At 32.5% G+C, this 24,234-nt stretch overlaps 1 pseudogene; it reads right to left on the bottom strand.

Moving 5' to 3' along the window:
- Positions 1 to 1,080: 1,080 nt before the first annotated feature.
- LOC140919976 (uncharacterized) lies at positions 1,081 to 3,804 on the bottom strand (annotated as a pseudogene).
- Positions 3,805 to 24,234: the final 20,430 nt, after the last annotated feature.

Here is a 24,234-nt window from a genome sequence, read left to right as displayed (position 1 = left end):
ATCTTTGTTGTTTAAAATGTAACAATAACACCCAAAAATATGAAAGTAAGAAATGTTTGGTTTTCTGTTTTTCCAGATTTCGTATGGAGTTTTGTTGATGATTTTTCTGATAGATACACGGTTCAAGATATAGCAAGAAGTGTTTATGGCTTCTGCCCAAAAATACCTTTCAACATTTGATTCTTCTAAAATAGTTCTTGCCATTTCTTGTAGTGTTCTATTCTTTCTTTCAACAACTCCATTTTGTTGTGGAGTTCTTGCACATGAAAGATTGTGAGATATACCAAGTTCATCAAAAAAGCTTTTGAATGAGGCATTTATGAATTCTCCTCCATGATCACTCCTTACAGAGATGATGCTGGAGTCCTTTTCATTCTGCACCTTTTTACAAAATGTTTTAAATGATTCAAATGCATCATCTTTTTGTTTTAAAAACAGAACCCATGTAAATCTTGAGAAATCATCAACAATAACAAAACCATATTTCATTCCTCCTAGACTTGTTGTTTTGACAGGCCCGAATAAATCTATGTGAAGTAGTTCAAGAGTTCTTTTTGTTGTTACAAAATCTTTTGTATGAAAGCTGCTCTTGACTTGCTTACCTTTTGCACAAGCTTCACAGATTTTATCTTTCTCAAAATTAAGTTTTGGTAAGCCTCTAACAAGATCAAGTTTGGAGATTTTTGAAATCGTTTTCATGCTGATATGTCCAGCCCTTTTATGCCAGATCCATTTATCTTTATTGATTGATATAAAGCATGATTCATCAGGTAATTCTTCAAGATATAAAACATATAAATGTTTCTTTCGTTTTCAAATTGTGTTTTAATCCTTCCACGTATTGAACATCATTTATTTGAGCAGAGTTTGTCTTACCAATGGTTCCATTACCCTTAATTTGAGCTTGATCATCATTTCCAAATGTGACCGAACCACCATCCTTCTTGATGAAGGTTATGAAACAATTTTTGAGCAGAGTTTGTCTTACCAATTGTTCCATTTCCCTTAATTTGAGCTTGATCATCATTTCCAAATGTGACCGAACCACCATCCTTCTTGCTGAAGGTTATGAAACAATTTCTATCTCCTGTCATGTGCCTTGAACAGCCAACTGTCCAAGACCAAGGCTTTCTCTTTGTATTTTGAAAACCAACCTGCAGGTGATATCATTTCAGTCTTAGGTACCCACTTTGTTTTGGGTCCTTGAGAGTTAGTTTTTAAGTGGTATATCATTTTTGTTTTGGAAACAGCTGTGTTGTTAGTTGTTGATTTTGAAATGGGTTTAACAACATAAGATTTAGAGGAGTTGAACTTTGGTTTAAAAGAGTTTTTGAAACGTTCAACTTGTGATTTTAAACTTTCTCCGTTTGGGAGATAAACTGGAGAACGTTCTCCGTTTTGCTGTTTCTTAGACACAATTTTGACAGGATGATTCTCCTGTTTAAAAAACTTCTTTCTTTCAATTTTTTCATCCCTTTTTCTAAAGTAGCAAGCAAATTCTAGATGTCCAAGTTTTTTACAATATGAGCATCTAGTTTTGCATTTTTCTTCCTTTCTTTCTGGGACAAAGAAGTTTTCATAGAGTTTGGTTTTTTGGGTTTGATTGAAACCAAGACCAGCTTTATCAAAAATTCCTATTTGAGATACCATGATGTTGTGAAAAGTTTCAGTGGCTTTAATGAAGTTTAGTAAATCTATTTTGAGAAGTTCATTTTCATTTCTAAGTTGAACGTTCTCCGTTTGTGGCGCAGAACGTTCTTGACATTCTTCACTTTCAAAAACTTTTGTTTCTTTCAATTCTTGAATCATTTTTTTTAACAGATTATTTTCAGCCTGACTTCTTTCTTTCTCTTCTTTCTCTTTATAAAACTGTTCTTTCAGAGAACTACATTTTTGAATAAGAAGATTTGAGTCATTTAACAAGTTATCAAATTCATTTCCCATTTGTTGACATAAATGACACGGTTCAGAATTTATTACCTTATCTTCCTTTGTTTTTGCCATCAACCATATGTTGGCTTCTTCTTCTTCTTCCTCAATTTTTTATTCCTCTGAATCATCCCATGTTGCCATCATTGATTTCTTTTTGAAGGGAAATCGTTTTGGTGGATTTTTGTTTGATGGACATTCTGCTTTGTAATGTCCCAATTTGTTGCATCCGAAACATGTGACTTGACTCTTGTCAATCTCTGTTTTAGGATTTTTGTTTTGAAATCCCTTTTTAATTTGATCTCTTCTCATCATTCTTTGTATTCTTCTAGTGAGAATCGCGATTTCATCAGCATCTCCTTGTTCATTTTCTTCTGATTCTTCTTCAACTGGTATTGTGATTTTATCTTGAGAAACTTTCAGTGCTATTGCCTTTCCTTTCTTGACTGGTTTGTCTTCTTGCAATACTACCTCATGAGCTCTTAGAGTTCCAATTAGTTCTTCCAGAGGCAGTGATTCAAGGTTCTTGGCTTGGCTTATAGCTGTCACCATTGGTCTCCAAATGATTGGGAGACACCTCATGATTTTTCTTACTCTTTCTTGCACAGTATAGGCTTTGCCAAGAGAGCGCATTTCATTTACTATTGTGGTGAATCTTGAGTACATTTCATCAATGGTTTCTCCTTCTTGCATTTCGAACAATTCGAATTTCCTTATACCAATGGCTATCCTTGTTTCTTTGACATGGCTTATTCCTTCATGGTGAGTTTGTAATGTATCCCAAACTTCTTTTGCAGTTGTGCATTCATCTACCCTTTCACTTTCTTCCCTGCTTAAAGCACATGATAAGAATAATTGAGCTTTAGAGTTTAAAAGTACCTTAGCTTTATCTTCTGTTGTCCAATCTGCTTCCTTTTTAAGGCAGAATTTGAATCATCTTGATCAACCCTTTGTGTGAAATCTCCATCTGTAATGATGCGCCACATTCCTGTGTCTTGAGATTTTAAGAACAGTTGCATTTTGTTTTTCCAAAAGTAATAGTCTGATCCATCAAAGAATGGAGGTCGATTTGAGGATCCTCCTTCAACAATGTATTTTGCTTTCGACATTCTTCTAGATCTTTTCTCTAACACTTGTTAGGTGTTTTTGAACTTTTTAGAGACCGAGCTCTGATGCCAATTGAAGTAACAATGTCGATTTACAAGAAAGGGGGGTTTGAATTGTAAATATGCCTTTTAAAAATTCCTGTTAAAACTTAAGAAAATAACTCAAGAATGATCTTGGTTATGAAACAGAAAACGGAGAACGTTCTTGGTTTATGTTATAAAACAGAGAACGTTCTTAAATTAGCAGAAAATCAGTTTCTATTTTATCTTAAATGATTAATGCAGTATAATAAAGAAGGAGAAAGGAAAGAGAATACCACACAAAGATTTATCCTGGTTCACCCAACGTGGGTTACGTCCAGTCCTCACACTGTGAGATTTTCCACTAAGTGTTTAAAATGAAGAACCTTCTTAATCTTACAACACCTAGAATAAATCAACCTTGATCTATTTCTTTCTTAATTACTTTCCACCCAGAAAGCAATCACAACACCTATCTAACCTTGATAGGAAGCAATCTTAAACAAACTATAAAGAAACTCTTATAGTTTGAGTTTTTACAAATGATTGAATTTGACAGAATCTGATATTGCTCAACTCTTGTTTGAGAATAGATTCTTTACAGAGTATCTAATGACAATTTCGCAGCTGATATGTGAATGTGCAGCAGTGGCTGTTTCGCGAATTGCAGAAAATGATGTTGCCTCTGTTTTGCAGAATTTCAAGCTTAAGTGTGATTGTATAATGTTGATTACTTAGCACTTGAATTTCTTACTGAGAACTGAGATAATGGCCTTCTATTTATAGGCTGGAGATGTACTTGAATGAAGGTACAAGAGCTGTTGGAGAAAATATGCTTTTTGACTGAACCATTATATTTAGAATAAAAATAATCCTTCTTTGAAAATAGCTTTTTGACTTTTAATGGTTTAGCATTTAAAGCATCTCAGTCCTTTCTTTGACGTTTCTTCATTGATCTTGGATGGTACATTATCTGCCTTGAGTCTTGAGTGTAACTAGAGAAGGTTGGAGAAGATTAGAAACGAATTGCAGACTGAAACAGAGAGAATGCAACAACAAGGTGGTCTGTCAGCCAAGTTCTCAATAGAGCAGTTTCTTCATCGTGCTGAACTTGTCGTGCCATTATGATCTGAAGAGCAGCCATGATGTCAGAGTTGGAGGGTTCAGTTAAGGGAGGAGAAGAGTGAAGGTGAGTAGAGGGTTGAGAAGTGGTAGCAACAACAGTGTTGGATGGAATAGGCGTTGTATAGATGGATGGAAAAGAGGCAAAGGAGGATGAGACAGAGGGTAAGGGACCAATAGATGTGTTAGAGGGTCCAATAGTTGCTGGAAAGTTTAAAAACTGACTGATGTCGAAAATGAAAGAGCTGGTTTTTTGAGGGGAGACAAACAGTGGAGACATGGTAGACAAATGTGGATTAGATAGGAAGTTACCAAAGTCGTGAGTAGGGGAGTGAAGTGTTTGAGAATAAAAGGGAATAATTGAGGATGGTATGGTGGATGTTTGAGGAAAGAGGTTTGAAGGAGTTTGGATATTTTCTGGAGAATGTTCTGGAGGTGGTGGAGAACGTTCTGGATTTGGTGAAGAATGTTCTGGTGTTGGGATTTTTGTTGTGTTTTCCTCAGGATCAGTAGGATGTGTTGAGAATGGAACATGGTTTGTAGTAGGTCGTCTACCTGCTAAGCGTTTGCGTTTTAAGGAGGTGGGAAAGGAGAATGGAGGAGTATGCGTTTGAGCAGATGAGGTTTTGATCAATATGCTGTGATGAACATTTTTTGAAGCTGGAGATCATTCTCTGTTTTGATGCAGAATGATCATGTTGCTGTCTTTTCTGCTTTGCTTGATTATGTTCTTAATTAAATCCACTAAAAAACACATGTTAAATTAACATAATATTTTAGAATCATAATTAACTTTCTTAATTAACCTTTGTTTATTTTCATCAAAACTTTAAATATAGAGTTTGTCTCAACATATATATCATTCTTGTATGATTGAAAAAGCTATGAAGTCAAGATACAAAAATGCAACAACAAACAAGCCAAAGATAGAAGCCTTCACATGTCTTGAAGAAAGATGCCTTGACCAACGTGCTTGAGCATTGTTTTTTTTCTCTTGTCAACTTCACTTTCAAAAGGTGAAAATGTATTAACCATTTCAAGCTTCAGAAAAAGGTTGCAACCCACAAAGTCAAAGAAATAGCCTTACATATCTTGAAGAATGAGAAAAGAAAAGGACAACTTAAGATCAAGTTCCAAGGAGTTGATCCTTCTGCTCGAGGATGGGTTGAGTCTGCCAAGGACAGCTGGATGACAGTTCTATAAATATGATGCAAGACCTTGGACTTTTTTTTATCAAGTCTCTGACGGTCATAAAAAGCTTACCACATGGAAAGATCATCATAAGACCTCTATAAAAGGCAGCAAGTTATTCATCATCAAACACACAACACAATTGCATAAAAAGATCAAGTATCTTAAAGTCATCAAGAGCAATATCCGTCATCTTTTCATACTTACTATAAATCTTACATTAGATCCTTGAAATATTATTTGAGAAAGTATTTAAGAAAAGAGAAACAATCTTATTCATAATCATTCTGTATTTGATTGTAAGCTTGGTGAACCTAAAGAATACACAAAGTGTAATCATCCTCTGTGAGAGGTTGATCAATTTTGAACATTAGTGAAATCTCACAAATGTGTGAGGACTGAATGTAGCCTTCATTTGGTGAACCAGTATAAAAATTGTGTGTGTCATACTTTACTCCTTCTTTTCATCAGCTCAAATCTAAAAGTTTAAATAACTATCTTCGAGTTTGCATCCTCTTCTAGAGGATAGTTTTTTAAATAAGAGAAAATTATTTTAAACAGCAAAATCCCTATTCAACCCCAATTCTAGTGATATTTAGCTATATCAATTGACATCAGAGCAAGGTTCTCTAGAAAACTACATCTAACCGTGTAAGAGAAAAAGATCCAAAGGAAAAATGTCAAAAGCTAACTATATTCCTAAAGGAGGATCATCCAACCGACCTCCCTATCACAAGACAACATGTGGTTTGTAGTTGAAAATGGGGATCACATCATTAGAACCAACAACACAAACGCAACCTCCGATGAGAAACCTCAAGCACATTGGACGACAGATGAAAATGCAAAGGTACTCCTAAATTCTAAAGCTCATTTATTTCTAACGTGTGCTTTGATCAGGGAAGAGTATGATAGAGTGGAAGAGTGAAAAAACGCCAAGGAGCTATGGGACACTATAAGGATCCATCATGAAGGATCAAGTCACGTCAAAGAAGCGAGGATAGACATGGGAGTAAGAGATTTCGAACTATTCGAGATGAAGGAGGAGGAAACCATTGATGAAATGTTCTCAAGGTTAACAATCATATTGAACAACTTGAGATATCTTGGAAAGGTATACTCAGTTCAAGAAAGGATAAGAAAAATCCTAAGGAGTTTACCAAAAGAATGGAGGCCAATGATGACGGCAATTACGAAAGCAAAAGACTTGACCAATATGAAATTGGAAGACTTAGTTGGAATTTTAAGAGCTCATGAACCATTACTGCTAGCTGACAAACCAAGCAGAAAAGGAAAAATGGTTGCTCTAAAAACAAGTCATATAGAAAACCCATCCTCTATGAAGACTGAAGATGTCATGAAAAAGGAAAGCTTAGAGTATCCTCTATCCGAGGAAGAGGATGAACTCGCTCTAATTTCTAGAAGAATCTAGATGATGATAAATTGAAGATGACAAGATAAAAGATCTCCTCAAAAAGAAAAAACTGACAAGAGTCAGATTACTTGTTTTGGATGTAACAAGATGAGACACTATAAAACTGAGTGTCTTCTCAACAAAAGGAACTCAAGAAGATTTTCTTACAAAAACAAATCTATGATGATTACTTGGGATGACAGTGATGAGTCATCCTTAGAGCAAGAAAAGGAAGAAGAGGCCAACCTCTATCTCATGGAAAAATTAGAAACAAAAAAGGTAAGCATTTCAGAACTATGTCCTTCTTGTGAACAGTTAGAAATGAAATTTGACAATTTTTTAAATGACTCAAACACTTTATCTCATAAATGTGGTTTTTCTCAAAAATCAACTTTATGAAATAAAGAAACTCAATGAGGAGCTTCTAGCTAAGAATGAAAAAATGAAAAAATCATTTTAGATTTGTAGCTGTCTCATGATAAACTGTATGAGTAACAAAATTTTTTTAAACAAAAAGAATGTCAGAAGTCATCCTCCAGAAGAGGATACATAGTTTTTTTTTTAAAAAAAAATAGAGGTTGAAGAACTAAAAAATGATATTACCAACTTTGTTAAATCTACTGAAATATTTCAAAAGATAATGGGATTTCAATATGAAATCTTTGACAAAGCTGATATTGGATTTAAAAGTTCTCAAAAACAAAAATTGTATGAAAATTTTTCTTGCCAAAAAAACAAGAGGATAGGCCAAAATGCACTTTTTGCAAAAAATTTGGACAGACGTTCAAAAATTATCATGCTAAGAAGAAAGCTGACAACATAAAGAAAAAATGTTCATTTTGTGGTAAATATGGACACAATGATTCTATTTGTAATCACAGAAAGAAAATCCTCACAAGAGGACAAACTAACCAACAAGGACCCAATGATATATGGGTACCTAAGTTACTCTTTAAATCTAACCCAGGAGCATCCTCTGATCAACAAAAGAAAGCATTGTTACTTGGACAATGGCTGCTCAAGGCATATGACCGGGGATAAACATTGCTTTATTTTCTTGGAGATAAAAGATGGAGGATCAGTCACATTTGGCAACAATGATAAAGCTCAAATAAATGGTACATGTATTATTGGTAAAAATAACTCTGCCAAAATTGAAAATGTTCAGTATGTTGATGGTTTAAAACATAACTTACTAAGCATTAGTCGATTATGTGATAGTGATTTTGAATTTATTTTTAAGCCTACTCTATGCAAGGTTAAGCATTCATCCTCGGGTAGAGTTTTCTTCTCCGGTTTGAGAAAAAAGAATTTATATGAACTATATCTGGATGATTTACCTACTGAATCTTGTTTTGTATACATTGATAAAGATAAATGAATTTGGCACAAAATAGTTGGTCATACAAGCTTAAAAACCATTTCTAAATTATCAAAGTTATAATTGGTTAAAGGTCTTCCAAAAATTAATTTTGAGAAAGACAAAGTTTGTGAAACTTGTGTCAAAGGAAAACAAGTTAAAAGTAGCTTTCACTCAAAAAATATTATTTCAACAAATCATCCTCTTGAACTCATTCACATTGACCTCTTTGGTCATATCAAAACTCCAAGTCTTAGTGGAAAAAGATATGGTTTTGTAATTGTTGGTGATTTTTCTTGTTTTACATGGGTCTTATTTTTAAAACACAAGAATGAAGCTTTTGAGGCATTCCACTATTTTTGTAAAAAGATTCAAAATAAAAAAAGTTCAAAAATTGTTTTGGTGAGAAGTGACCATGGAGGTGAATTCGAAAATGAATCCTTTAAAAATCTTTTTGAAGAAAATGGTATTTCTCACAATTTTTCTTACCCAAGAACTCCTCAACAAAATGGAGTTGTTGAAAGGAAAAATAGAACTTTACAAGAAATGGCTAGAACCACTTTAAATGAAGCCAACATTGAAAAATACTTTTGGGCCGAAGCTATTAACACTGCTTGCTATGTTTCAAATCATGCATCTATTAGAAAATTTTGAACAAAACTCCGTATGAACTATGGAAGGGCCGAAAACCAAATATCTCATATTTTCATATATTTGGATATAATTGCTACATTCTAAATAATAAAGAAAATTTGAGAAAGTTTGACCCAAAATCTGATAAAGGTATTTTTCTAGGATACTCCACAACATCAAAAGGTTATAGAATATATATCCTTAAGACTCAAACTGTGGAGGAATCCATGCATGTTATTTTTGATGAGTTTGATGACTTGTGTTTAGAAAATATGGATAAACATGAAGAAGATGAACATTCATCCTCTCAAGCACCCAGTCCAAACGAAGAGGATGATTCTGGTCAATCCTCTCAGCAACCTCCAAGAGGATGGAAAACTGTCACACATCATCCTCTTGATCTAATCATTGAAAATACTGTTGATGGTGTGAGAACCAGAAATTCGCTAAGGGATAATACTATAAACATGGCCATGATATCATAAGTTGAACCCAAAACAATTGATCAAGCAATTTGTGACAAATCATGGGTGGAATCTTGTGCCCTGTCCTATGGAAAAATCCATTAATGGAACTAAATGGATATTGAGAAATAAACTAAATGAGGATGGTGAAGTCATTAGAAATAAAGCAAGATTAGTGGCACAAGGTTACAACCAACAAGAAGAAATTGGCTATGATGAAACCTTTGCACCCGTAGCAAGGCTTGAAGCAATAAGAATACTCTTAGCATATGCCACTCATAAATGTATCAAACTGTTCCAAGTAGATGTCAAAAGTGCTTTTTTGAATGGTTTTCTAAATGAGGAGGTTTATGTTAAACAACCTCCTGACTTTGAGGAAGAAGAAAAGCCAAACAATGTGCTCAAACTCTCAAAAGCACTTTATGGATTAAAGCAAGGTCCTCGAGCTTGGTACGAAAGGTTAAGCTCTTTTCTTAAAGAAAATGGATTCATTAGAGGACATATTGATACCACTCTTTGCAAGAAAACTTTTAAGGAGGATATGTTGATTGTTCAAATATATGTAGATGACATAATATTTCGATCCACAAATGAAAAGATGTGTAACGATTTCTCCAATCTCACGCAAAGTGAGTTTGAGATGAATATGATGGGAGAATTAAAATTCTTCCTTAGTTTTCAAATTAAACAACTAGAGGGCAAAATATTTATATCTCAAGAAAAATACACCAAGGATCTATTCAACAAATATAACATGAGTTCAACCAAGAGTATGAGAACTCCTATGTACCCATCCTCCATACTTCACAAAGATGATGAAGGGACTCCAATATCTGAAAAAGAGTACAGATGGATGATTGAATTTTTGTTATATTTAATAGCAAGTAGATCTGACATAGTCTTTGCAGTAGGTCTTTGTGCAAGATTTCAATCCTCCCTTAAAGAATCTCATCTCACAACAGTAAAGAGGATTTTGAGATATCTTGTTGGCTTTCTTGGAAAATCTCTAATAAGTTGGTAATGCAAAAAAGAATGTACTATTGCTCTTTCAACTACAGAGGCTGAATATGTATCAGTTGCACAATGCTGCTCACAACTACTATGGATAAAAAAATCAACTAGAGGATTACTCTCTAAGGTATGCAAAAATTTCCATCCTCTATGACAATACTAGTGCAATAAATCTTTCAAAAAATCTCATTCGACATTCTAGATCTAAACACATTGAAATTAAACATCATTTTATAAGAGATCATGTTAAAAAAGGAGATATAGAATTAATTTTTATTGACACTGAAAATCAGTTGGCAGATATTTTCACCAAACCTCTCTAGGAGGATCGGTTCAAAAATATCTTGGAGAAACTCTCAATAATTAATTTGCCCAAAACTATTTAAATTAATTTATATGATGCATTAGTGTTATATTTTTTTTATTGTGTTTAATGTGTTTAAGAATATTTTTTAATATTTTTTTAATGTGCCCAAAACTATTTATATTTTTTATTGTGACACTGAAAAAGATCTTTTGTTCATTTTTATAAACAAATCTCTTAAAAAGTTAAAGCTGTGAGGATGGCCATAAACACCAAAGGACACAGTGTCCATTTTGGTGTAACTTTCTCTTGTCACGTCAGACAAGAAAACACATGTGCCACCTTTCATTTAATTGCACATGTGGCGTCGTCTACTTGATTCGCGTTGTGCATTATATGCAACTCATGCTCCACGACCCTAGCATGTGTCATCATCATCACCCTAACTTCCTAGGGTAACGACTGGATTTACTCCTCCCCTCTCCAAACGATCATTCCCTTTCAACTTCCATCCTCTACTTAAATCTTCTCTCCCTTCTTCTTTCTTCTTCATCAACCATCACTATCTGCAAAAACCTTCACATGTGTTCAAAATGGCTCGCACCAAAATGTGTGCAAAACGCAAAATCACTGCTCAATACTCAGAAGACTCACAAGACCATTACTCTAGCACATAATTAGATAGCCACAAAGAGGACCATTCATAATCCACTCATCATGAACTAGTGAATGTTATCCCTTCACCATTGCAATTTGAAAAAATTCCTTCACCTTCGACTCTTCCTAAAACCCCAAAAATCACAAAACCCACAAAAACTTCATCCTCCTCCACTTCCATAAGACGATCCTCCAAGATCATGTCTGGGGTTGTTTCTTCAAAAAGGGCGCTTCCTCAAGACAACACAATCCATGTTGTCAACTCTGATGATTCAGAAACAACTGCATCTGCAGAACCTACACCACAACCAATTCTCTCAAAAACCTCATCTAAATCTTCAACACCTAAAAAGGCCAAACTACCTTCAATAAATTACCATCCTCAACTTCAAAAATTTCTGCAACTACCAAACTTTTTAAGTCCTCAGTTTTGAAAACCCAGTATGTTTCAAAATGGCAGAACAAACCTGTGGTCAATGGAAAAATCATTGACCTTGCTGATTTAAAACAAGGTGGTTTTGACGTGGATGACATGTTTGATCAACTGGGATGAACCTCCTTTTTACAGGTAAACGAACCCCAATATCCTCGTTTGGTTAGGGCTTTTTTGTGTTGCTTCAAATAGTTCCAAAGGTAATAATGGTTTCAGCATTGTCCTCAAAGGGGTCCACATGGAGATTAATCCTACTACACTGTGTCAAATCCTGGACATACGTGATGAAGGTGCCTACCTTTTCTCAGAAAACTGGTATTCTCAGTGTCAAGTCACTAGAACAAAGATCCTAAAAAAAAACCTCATTTCACCCCCAAAACCTCAGGTGGCTTCTAATCTACTTCCCATTTGCCGCATTCTTCACAATATATGTGTGCATTCTATCGTGCCCCGAGCTGGCAGTTTTGAAAAGGTCACTGAACTTGACTTTTTGATCATTCATCATCTCATGTCAGGCACACCTCTCCACTTAGGCAATCGCATTTTCTGTTTCATGTTGAATGCTGTTGTGCTAGGTCGATCAGCTCCCTATGAGATGATCCTGACCAAGATTTTCAAATTTTTTAATCTACCACTTCATGATAAACCTTCGATCCAATTTAACAACACTTTTTTCTATGAAAAATGTTAAACAAATGAGGCTCCATTCAGTTGTTTCTACTCATATCAAGTCATCCTCAACCGTACCCCGTGCATCCAAGAAGAAGAAAATTCATCACCCCCTTCTGTAACTCTCCTTTCTGAACCTGAATCTGCTCAACCGCCAACAGAACTTGTGCCCACTTCATCTCCAGTGCGTTACTCTCCCATTCCAACGCATGTGCTCACTTCACCTCTGTTTTCACCAATCCATACTCTTCCCCCTCACTGTCCAGACGATCCTCCACAAGAGGATACAACCGAGGCATCCTATCTAAACCATATGGAGGATGGTGAAGAATTGTATTTTGATCTGAATGTGTCATATCATCATTTCTCACCACCAAGTCCTCCTAAGGATGTGCTTGTTGAAACTTCTTAATATCTGAACGAAACTCTGGATACTACTCTTCCTCCTCCAACATCCATTGCAATTGTTGAAGAACCGTCCTAACCTCTCCCTGAGGTCCCTGGCCGGTTCGACTCCATTGATTCCTTCTTTGCTACCACCATTAATAATACTTCAAAGGATAAAACTGGGAGTTCTCAAAACAAAAGCTCTAGTGTAAATGATAAACCCAAGGAATCTAACTCCAGTAAAAGGACCGAGGAAAGGAAAAATAACAAGCAGATAAAATTTCTCAAGACCATTAGGAAGGATCAGAAGAAACTTCTTCAAAGTTTCAATACATTTCAGAATACAATTGTTCATTTTGGTCTCATCCTTGAATGGGCTACCAAACGTTTGGTTCCCACTGTTGCTCCTGGAGATCATCCTCTTGAGCTACCAGCCCAACCTTCCTTTGCTGTTCATGTTCCTTCTCCTTCATCCTCGTCTGACGAGCCATCCTCCTCTGAGTAGCTTTATGACTATATCTTTTTGTTGCTGACCAATTCAAGGGGAGATAGATTATGAACATCTAGTTTTGTTAATGCTTGTTTATGGTTATGCTGTTTTGAACCATTTTTATGTTTATGATGTTTTCAACCATCCTTTGTAATATCAGTTCCATTAATATAAACTCTCTTTTTTTGGTTCACATATTTTGTTCAAAATATTTGGCATATGTTCAGGGGGGAGTAATTTTTTTTTTTAAATTTAAAAATACTTCACATATATTTTAGGGGGAGCATAAACATCTAATTTCACAAACTTCTATCTCATAATTATTTTTCTCATATTTAAAATCATAATCTAAAGAGTTTTGTCATCATCAAAAAGAGGGAGATTGTTGAGACAAAATATCTCTCAAATGATTTTAATGATAACAAAATTACTTAAAGGATTACGATTATGGTTAACGACTAATATGTGCTTTTGAGTGAATTCATATAAGAAAGCAGATTATTAATCATTAAGACATAAAGGAGAAAAATCTGATTCAGATCTGGAGTATTGGAACTCAAGAGGATGTCCTCGTAAGAACATGAAGATTCAAATCTGCATATTACTCATCCTCACCAGGACAAATGTTTTTATTCATTAAAGAAAGGCAAAACAATGTTAAAGAATGAATAAATAAAGAATTTGGAATAAATAAGTCAGAAGACAAAAGAATAGGTATGAGAATAGTCAGTACTATGTAAGAGGATGACAGTACTAGGTTGGAGGACGATTCTATAAAGTTTACATCATTCCCAAATGTTGAAAGCAACCCATCCTATCATGTGCAAAGGCTATTAGCAGACCTATATATCATTCTTGTATGATTGAAAAAGCTATATGAAGTCAAGATACAAAAAGGCAATAACAAACAAGCCAAAAATAGAAGCCTTCACATGTCTTGAAGAAGCCTTCACATGTCTTGACCCACGTGCTTGAGCATTGGTTTTTTCTCTCTTGTCAACTTCACTTTCAAAAGGTGAACATGTATTAACCATTTCAAGCTTAAGAAAAGGTTGCAGCCCACAAAGTCAAAGAAATAGCCTTACATATCTTGAAGAATGAGAAAAGAAAAGGACTACTTAAGATCAAGTTCCATGGAGTTGATCCTCCTGCTCGAGGACGGGTTGAGTCTGCCAAGGACAACTGGATGGCAGTTCTATAAATATGATGCAAGACCTTGGACTTTTTTTATCAAGTCTCTGACGATCATAAAAAGCTTGCCACATGGAAAGATCATCATAAGACCTCTATAAAAGGCAGCAATCTATTCATCATCAAACACACAACACAATTGCATAAAAAGATCAAGTATCTTAAAGCCATCAAGAGCAATATCCATCATATTTTCATACTTTCTATAAATCTTACATTAGATCCTTGAAATATTCTTTGAGAAAGTATTTAAGAAAAGAGAAACAATCTTATTCATAATCATGTTGTAATTTCCAAGTAAGTTACACTTGGAAATAGTTGAAACTTGATTGTAAGCTTGGTGAACTTAAAGAATACACAAAGTGTAATCATCCTCTGTAAGAGGTTGATCAATTTTGAACATTAGTGAAATCTCACAAGTGTGTGAGGACTGAATGTAGCCTTCATTGGGTGAACCAGTATAAAAATTGTGTGTGTCATACTTTACCCCTTCTTTTCATCAGCTCAAATCTAAAGGTTTAAATAACCATCCTCGAGTTTGCATCCTCTTTGAGAGGATAGTTTTTTAAACAAGAGAAAAGTATTTTAAACCAAAAAATCCTTATTCAATCCCCCTTCTAGTGATATTTAGCTACATAAGAAATGATAGCATTAACTATTACTAGTGAAGAAGCGAGCCAATTGAGATGCTTGTTAGTTGGGATCTGTATATGGGAAAAATCTATGACATATGTGTTGATCCACTGCGATAGTACCACAATTATTGCGAAGATTGAGAATCATTATTACAACGATAAGAGACGACAAATTCGTCGTAAGCACAACGCTGTTAGAGTTACTTTCTAAAGGAGTTGTTATAGTGGATCATGTACTCACTGATGATAATTTAGCAGATCTTTTGACGAAATGGTCAGTTAGAGAGAAAGTCATAAATATATCCAAAAAGATATGACTAATGCCTATAGAGTCACTCATGATGGTAACCCGACCTAAAAGATTGAAAATCCCAAGAATTAGGCTCAATGGGTAATAACAAATTGTGAAGTGATATGAGATGAACATGTTATTATAAATCAAAGAAGCATGATTCCTGAAGCGATGAAAGGATGATGTAATATAAACTCTTAATGAGATATATACTCTGTATGGAGTGAAATACCTAGCTACATGAGTACTCTTAATATACTTACCTATGTGAATGTGGAAGTGGGGTCGTTTCCTAAGAAATTTCGAGGTAGAATTCCTAGAGCGTTCATTATACTGGGATACACGTGCATGACCATTAATGCACGGGATTTTGAGAATACAACATGTGAAAATGTTGTGTGTGAGTTTTATGTCAGAGATAAAGTTCAAGACTACGAGTCACTCTTATTGAATCTGAATCTTACTTATTATGTAAAGGTTCAAGTCAAAAGACACATTTGTTTATGCATGATTTTATAGAAACGCTTGACGCTATTTCAGAAATATTTTTTTAAATTCAAGTGGGGGATTGTTTGAACATAAAATATGTTATTGTGTGAATTTAAAAATTTGTTGAAATCTCAACTTGAAAAGAAATATTTTTTGTAAATTCAAGTGGAAATAAACTTGTTTTTTTTAAAATTCAAGTCTCACATTGGAAATAAATATTTTTTGTAAATTCAAGTGGAAAGAAACATTTTTTTTTTAATTCAAGTCCCACATTAGAAATAATTTTTTTTGAAGTCCCACATTGAAAAAATCTCATATTTTGAGTAGTTTTCAATTCTGTAAATATTAAAGTTCCACATTAGTTAGAAAACATATGTGAGTTTACTTCCATCATTATATAATGAGTTTCAAACTATTGTGAAAAGTACATTTCTCAACTTTCTCTTTTCTCCAATTTATATTCTGCTCGCCTAATTTTCGAGCCACTTCTCCCATTTTTGTCCATTCGATATTTTAAAGCAGTTTTATACGGTTGTCAATTCGATTTTTGAGCGGTTGTTGTACTGCAGTCCCTTCGATTTTTAGGGCGGTTGTTATACCGTAATCCCTTCGTTTTTTGAGCGGTTGTTATGCCGTAGTCGCTTCGTTTTTTTAGCGGTTGTTATGTTGTAGTTTTATCGGTTTTTAGAGCAGTTATTATGTCGTAGTTATGAGTGATCATATAATCATATTGTGAGTGACTTTAATCGTCATATTGAGAGTGACTTTAACCGTCATATTGATGGTGTAATTCTAGAGCGGTTTTTTACGGTGCAGTGGAACTCCGATACATTGAATCTGGACTGTTTTATCCTGGAGACTTCGTGGTAGATAGTCTGTCTTGCACAATTTGAGCAATGTCGCGAAACGTCTTAAAGAGAGCGACCTAGTCCGCGACTCATTCCAGTAATATATTCGATGACATAAATTGTGATTTTTAAATAGTTTTTTGAAACTCAAAGATAACAGTCCACATATCATTATAGCTAGAAGTATGTTAGGAGTTGTTCCTCGTATGTGTTGGAACTTTTCCGCGACTCAATCCAGTAATATATTCGATGGCATAAATTATGATTTTTAAATAGTTTTTTGAAACTCAAAGATAACAATCCACATATCATTTGATAAAAATGACACATTTGATAAGGTCTTGTGTTATGTACCATTTTGATGAGAATTTAAAAGTCAAACCCTTTAACTCTTTCCAGTGGCCTCACTTTATCTTCACATAGGTAGACTATATTAAAAATACAACCATAATATGCATTTCAACAAATTCATGCTATATGTCTATTAAGAATAAAACTCAATCTTCCAACTTTATACTTATGGTCCAAGTACTTTTAACCTTTGAGATGTATCTATATTCAAATACTTGAAATCACTCTAATAGTGGATTTTTATCATTGAACTCAAGACTTGATATTACTCAAGTGCGAGTTGATTTTCCATCATTGATGATTAGTTAGATATGGACTTGAGTCCCATCCAAAATGATGTCTTCAACACCATATCCTTTGTCAGATCTTTCGTCAAAGGATCTGCAAGATTCTTTTTAGTTCTTTCAAACACTATGGATATTACTCCATTTAAAATTAAATCCTTTACATAGTTATATCTTAGACCAATATGTCTAGATTTTCCATTATATATTTGACTATATGCTTTGGATAGTGTGAATTGACTATCACAATGTATGGATATTGGTGTCATTGACTTTGGCCAATTTGGTATCTCATACAACAATTTTCTTAGCCATTCCGTCTCTTTACAACTTGCAGCTAGGGCAATGAACTTGCAGCCATGGTGGAGTCGGCAATGCAAGTTTGTTTCTTTGATCCCCAAGAAACTGCACCTCCACCAAGGTTGAAGATCAATCAATTTGTGGAAGTATGATCCTCAACATAAGTTTCCAAACTGACATTTGTTTATCATTCCAAAATTGAAGGATATCCACTATATACTAAACTATAGTTAATTATTTCTTTCAAATATTTTAATACTCTATTAACAACTTGCCAATGTTCTTTACTTGGATTGCTAGTGTACTGACTTAATCTACCTACATCATATGTTATATCAAATCTGATACAAGTCATGACATACATCAAGCATCCGATTACCTTTGAATAATCTAGTTGCGTCACATGACACCATTTATGTGGTTATAAACTAACTTTTTGATAAAATAGGGTACAAATATGTTTGAAATTAAATTGATCAAATTTCTTTAGCACTTTCTCAATATAGTGAGATTGAGATAAACCAATATTTACTCCATTCTAATGATTTTAATTCCTAAAATCACATATGCTTCACCTAAATTTTTCATATCAATTTTTTGATAAGAAAGTTTTAGTTTTTTCTACTTCATCTAAATTGGTGCTAAAAATTAACATATCATCCACATATAAACAAATCATAACACCATTTTCATTATAAAATTTACTATGAATACACTTGTTAGGTTCATTTATTTTGTATCAATTAGAAAGCAAAACTTCATCAAACTTTTGATGCCATTGTTTGGGTGCTTGTTTTAACCTGTATAAAGATTTAGTCAATTTACACACTTTATGTTCTTGTCATTTGATAACAAATCCTTCAAGTTGTTTCATATACACCTCTTCATCTAACTCTGTATTTACGAAAGCAATTTGAACATTCATTTGATGGATTACAAACTTATAGATAAAAGCTAGTGCCGAAATCACTCTTATGGATGCAATTCTTGCAACAAGTGCATAAGTATCAAAGTAGTCGATACTTTCTTTTTGTGTAAATCATTTGGAAACAAATCTAGCTTTGAATTTATCAATGGTACCATCAACTTTCATTTTCTTCTTAAAGATTCATTTACAACCTATTGGTTTGGATCCAGGTGGGATGTCTACTAATTTCCAAGTTTTATTCTCCATAATTGAGTTCATTTCCTCTTGGATGGCGTCTTTCCAAAAGGCAGAATCTTGAGACTTTGTTGTCTCTTCATATGTGTCTAAGTCACTCTCTAAATTATAGCTAATTGACCCATAATTATTAATGGAATCATTTGTACTTTCTACAAGGAACATAAAGAAGTCTAGTCTATAATTTTCTCTTTTCTAGCTCTCTTACTTCTTCTAGGTTCTGAACATGTCAAAGTATCATTATTAGATACATTATTTTCTAGACTTTGTACACTAGAAATAACAATTTTCTTAGGATGTGGAATTGAGTTAAATTTATTTTCTTGAAAAATTGCCTCTCTTGACTCAACCACTATTTTAATATGATATGATTCATTAGATTCAATAACCATGAATCTATATGCCTTGCTATTTTCAGCATAGCATATAAATACACTTTCAATTCCTCTTTGTCCTAATTTCTTTCTTTTTGGTTCAAGAACCTTAACATTTGCTCAACAGCCCCAAAACTTTTATATAGTTAAGATTGAATTTTTTTTTTCTTCCAAAGTTCATATGGGGTTATCTCGTTCCTTTTATTGAGAACTCTATTTAGTAAATAACATGCAGTTAACATAACTTTACCCCAATAACCTTTAGATAAACCAGAATAGGATAACATGGCATTCATCATTTCTTCTAATACCTTATTTTTCCTTTCTGCAATTTCATTTTGTTGTGGGGGAATATGGTGCAGTTGTTTGATGCACAATACCAGTTGACTCAAAATATTCAGCATGATAAAAATCTCCTCCCTTATCACTTCTAAAACACTTAATAAAAGTTTCATGTTGAAGTTCTACTTGTGCTTTAAATATTTTAAATTTGTCTAAAACTTCATTCTTATAGTGCATTAAAGAAACATAAAATCTAGAGTAATTATCAATCAAAGTAACAAAATACTTTTTACCACTAATTGTGGGTCAACCATGTAAATCACATACAATAGAGTCAATGACATCTAATACCTTAGAACTTCTTTAAACTCTTTTAAAAAGTTTTCTTGTAATTTTAGTTAACATGCAAGTAGTACATGATTTTGAGTTTTTGCCAAAATTCGAATTAAATTTGATTTTATCGTGTCATTCAATTTTCTAAAGTTAACATGTCCTAGTCGCATATGCTATAAATCATAAGACTCAACGATATAAGAAGAAATTATAGTATTATTATAATTACTAACAATATTACATTTGAACATATTCTCACAAATATAACCCTTCCCTACAAACATACCTCCTTTAGAGAGAATAAATTTATCTCCCTCAAATGCGCAATTGAAACCAAACTTAAGTAAATGTACAAAATTCAAGTTCTTCATAACTTCAAGAACATAAAATACATCTTTAAGAGTAAGTGATTTCCATATGTGAATTCAATCTTCACTGTTCCTTTTCCTTTAACTTAGACAATTAAGGCATTTTCCATGTACAAAACATATCCATCAATGGTCTTAAATAGTTTTTTGTTTTTGCACACATGGGTGGGTAGCACCAGAGTCTATCCACCAAGATTCAACATCTTCAATCATGTTGAGTTTAGAAAAGATAACAATAAGATTGTATTTTGTTGCACTTGAAATCTTCTCTTTGTTCTTCCTTTTGAAGAACCTGTATTTGTAACGCCCAATCATTTTTATTTTTATATTTTAGCTTAGGAGTAGAAATAATTGTTGATGATATTATTTTAATTTTTGGTAATAATATTAATAATAGTAATAACAAAAGCAGCAAATGGCAATCGTTAAAAAACAAGTTTCATGTTCTGGCTTAACGTTCCTCACTTATGTTGATAAAAAGGAAAAAAAAAATAAAACGGACGTCTTCCATTAAAAAGCGCTATGCAATATAGAAAAAAGAGTTTAGGAGAGAAAAAAGAAGGAATTCAAGAAGGATTTAGTGATTCATCCCATCAAGTGTAGCACAATTGGAGAAAAAGACCGCTGCGTGAGAATTTAATAATGACACTCATCGATAAGGACATCACTCCAATTATATCTATGTATGATTGTATTTATTTTAGAATTTGTGAGATTAAATATATATTATGCTGAAATACTTTTATCAAATGTTGGAAAATAAATATGGTGTGATATGTTGTTATAATGATTGTGTTAAACATATTCAAAGTGTGAAGAATAAATGTTATGTGATATATTGTTATAATAGTTGTGTTGAACAGTACCAAAATGTGAAGAATAAATGTTATGTGATATGTTGTTATAATGTTTGTGTTGAACATATTCAAAGTGTGAAGAATAAATGTTATGTGAAATGTCGTTAATGAGTTAGCCTCGCATTATATTAATGATTTATTAAATTGTCCACATTCATAGTAGTGTGTTGGTGCGTCCATAATTGGTTGGAGTTCACATATCCTTGCGGTGATTTTAAGTTAGTGGTGTTGCTTGGAAAGACCCACGAAGCCCTTGCGGGGAGGCGATATTCTGGAATCATTACATTGGCAAATAGATTAAGTAATAAAGTCTCTTTGGGTATGCATTGATTTAAGTGTGATTACTGCTTTATAAAGATAAATGATACATTGTACATCGTTTGGTTGAAACAATGTTATTAATGATGTAAATATTATACTGATAAATTTGTATACGATTGTACGATGAAACAATGTTAGTAATGTATATTGATAAATGTACTTCGTGATCGTTTGGTGAAATAATATGGATATTATACTGATAAATTTGTATATGATTGTACTTTGGTGGTTTGTATGGATTAATTAATATTATTAATTATATAGATATCATAATATTATATTTGTATTTTCAGTGTACCTCCCGGTAGTTGTTTGAGTGAATTAATGTTATTAATTACGTAAATATTTGTACTTTTTTATTTTATTGTTATTTATTTATTATTTATTGGTAAGTATTTTGGAGATGACCTTAGGGCAGTAGTGGTCAGCTTTAGGAAATTTATTTATGTTAAACTCTAGTCTATGTCAATTATCATTTTAGTATTACATTTATGAACCTTAAATTGAGTATTAAGTATCTAATTGTGATACTAATGGATTTTAAATTAATAATGGATTATTTGTTTGTTTGTTTGAAATTACATGGGAAATTATATATTTTGTTTTAAAAATAAAAAAATAAATAAATAGGATGTTACATTTTGTATTCATTATTAAAGTGTTCTGGTTTTCCACAATGATAATAATTTTTTTTTTTTGCTTCTTTTTTTGTTCATCATTATCATTGTATTTTTCATGAGATTTATCAAAATCTCGATTTATTTTTTTAAAAGTTTTGCTTGAATTTCCTTCCTTCATTACATGGACATTTGCATGAGAAAAATGGTTTTTAGTATCTTCTTGTTTACGATACTCTTCTTTTAAACGAAGGTGATTACCCAATTGCTCAAGAGATATGTCATCTTTATTATGTTTTGTGGATTTTTTGAAATCTTTCCACAAAGGTGGAAGTTTGTCTATTATGGAGGATATAATAATAGTTTCATCCATGTGCATCTGATGTTGTTTGTAGTTATTAAGAATACGTTCAATCTCATGCATTTGTTCTATTATTGATTTATTATCAATCATTTTATAATTATTAAATTGAGAAACAACAAACTTTTTATTTGTAGCGTCTTCTTGCATGTATTTTGATTCTAATTTCTTCTATAGTTCCTTTGCAGAACTGCTACTTTGATATATATCGAATAAAGAATTAGACATTCCATTGAGAATATGGCATATGTATATATAGCCATCATTGTCCCATTTTTGCTTTTTTCTTGTTTCTTCTAATGTTTCCACTTCCTTCTCTAGTGGTCTCGTGGTGTTCAGAACATATACCACCTTCAAAATTATAAGAACAAATTTCATCTTTTTCTGCTAACGAATAAAGTTTCCTCCATCGAATTTCTCCAACTTCACAAAATTAGAAGTCATTTCTTTGAGCGATGTAACAATTGATTAAATATAATTGAACATAAAGATTGTTGAAACTTTTGTTGGTGATAATTGCTGCAAAACTTTAATAGTGAAAGTTGTTGGTGAAGATTATATGTAGCAAATTCTAAAGCGTATTGTCACATTAGTCTTTAGGTTCGATTCGCCCCCACCAATCGGATGCAAATGAGATAACCTGCGAATCCCCTTTAGGGTACTTTGGAAAATCTTGATATGATTTGCACTATCACACCAATAATATCTTTCAATAGTATATTATAAGTGAATGTTTCATATCATTCACTTATGGCATTAGAGAAAAATAAGATGACTTGAAATATAAGAATGGACGAGAATAGTGGATGACAATCTCTAAATTTTCGTGTTCTCATTATGTCTAAAGTGACACTGTTTATAGAAAAGTAATGTCACTTGAGAAAGAGTTACAACTTTTGGTTCTGCTATTTAGATTTTGAAAGAGTATATAGATATAACGTTCACATATTGACTAACTGGTTGCATAAAGAACACAACCACTGAGTCATTAACAATATCATGTCAATTAAAACCAATTATACATACATATATTAACCAATATTTTAGAAATCTCTCACAGTATGTATTCTATGCATCGGAGATCACATCTTTGACAGTCTAATTGTTGAGAATATATATATATAAATATTTTTAAAAAGTTTTATTTAAATTTATATTTAAAATTTAAAATAAAATATTATTAAGATATATAATTTATATTTCTCTTTACATATGTTTATAATTTGTTTTTTTTATCTTAGAGATATAATATATATTTTTATATTATAATTTTGTTCTAGAACAATGAATAAAAAATTGGTTTTTTTTATTATTATACCACTAAAATAAAAATTAAATACCACAATACCACTCTTTTCAAATTATATACCAAACTACCATCCTTTTTCAACTTTCTATTCCTTCCTCTTAGAAATCAGTGCTTGCCCCTAAACTTTCTCAACTACTTTTTCTTTTTTTTTTTTTTAGAGAAGGAAGGGAAATCGGTTTCCCCAGTACCAATTTCTCAACTAATTTTTTTTTTAATTATTAAATTTATTTTATCATTTATAAAATTATTTTTATTAGTGGTACTATTTAATAGGCACATATATAGGGAATTTGATCAATTAATAAAGCCACTTTCATCCGCTGAGAAATAATGCAACACATTATTTTTCGTTAACATCTTTCTTAATAATAAATATATATTTTATTAATCAATAATTATTATTTTAATAAATATATATTTTATTAATCAATAATAAATATATATTTAAGTTTCATTTATTATTAATTTAATTAAATAATTAATTTAATTTTCATTTATTATTTAATTAAGTAATTAATATTTTAATTCAATAAATAAATACAATGTTATATTTATATTTTATAATTATTAAAAAAAATTAATTAAATGGACTCCATAAAATAACAATATTTAATTTAATATTATAATTAAACATACAAATACCAAATTAACTAACTTTATTACAATGAA

This window comes from Cicer arietinum, chromosome 4, assembly GCF_000331145.2.
Source record: "Cicer arietinum cultivar CDC Frontier isolate Library 1 chromosome 4, Cicar.CDCFrontier_v2.0, whole genome shotgun sequence".
Taxonomy (NCBI): Eukaryota; Viridiplantae; Streptophyta; class Magnoliopsida; order Fabales; family Fabaceae; genus Cicer; species Cicer arietinum.
The sequence above is the reverse complement of the archived record's forward strand: the minus strand, read 5'-3'. Positions and strand labels throughout refer to the sequence as shown.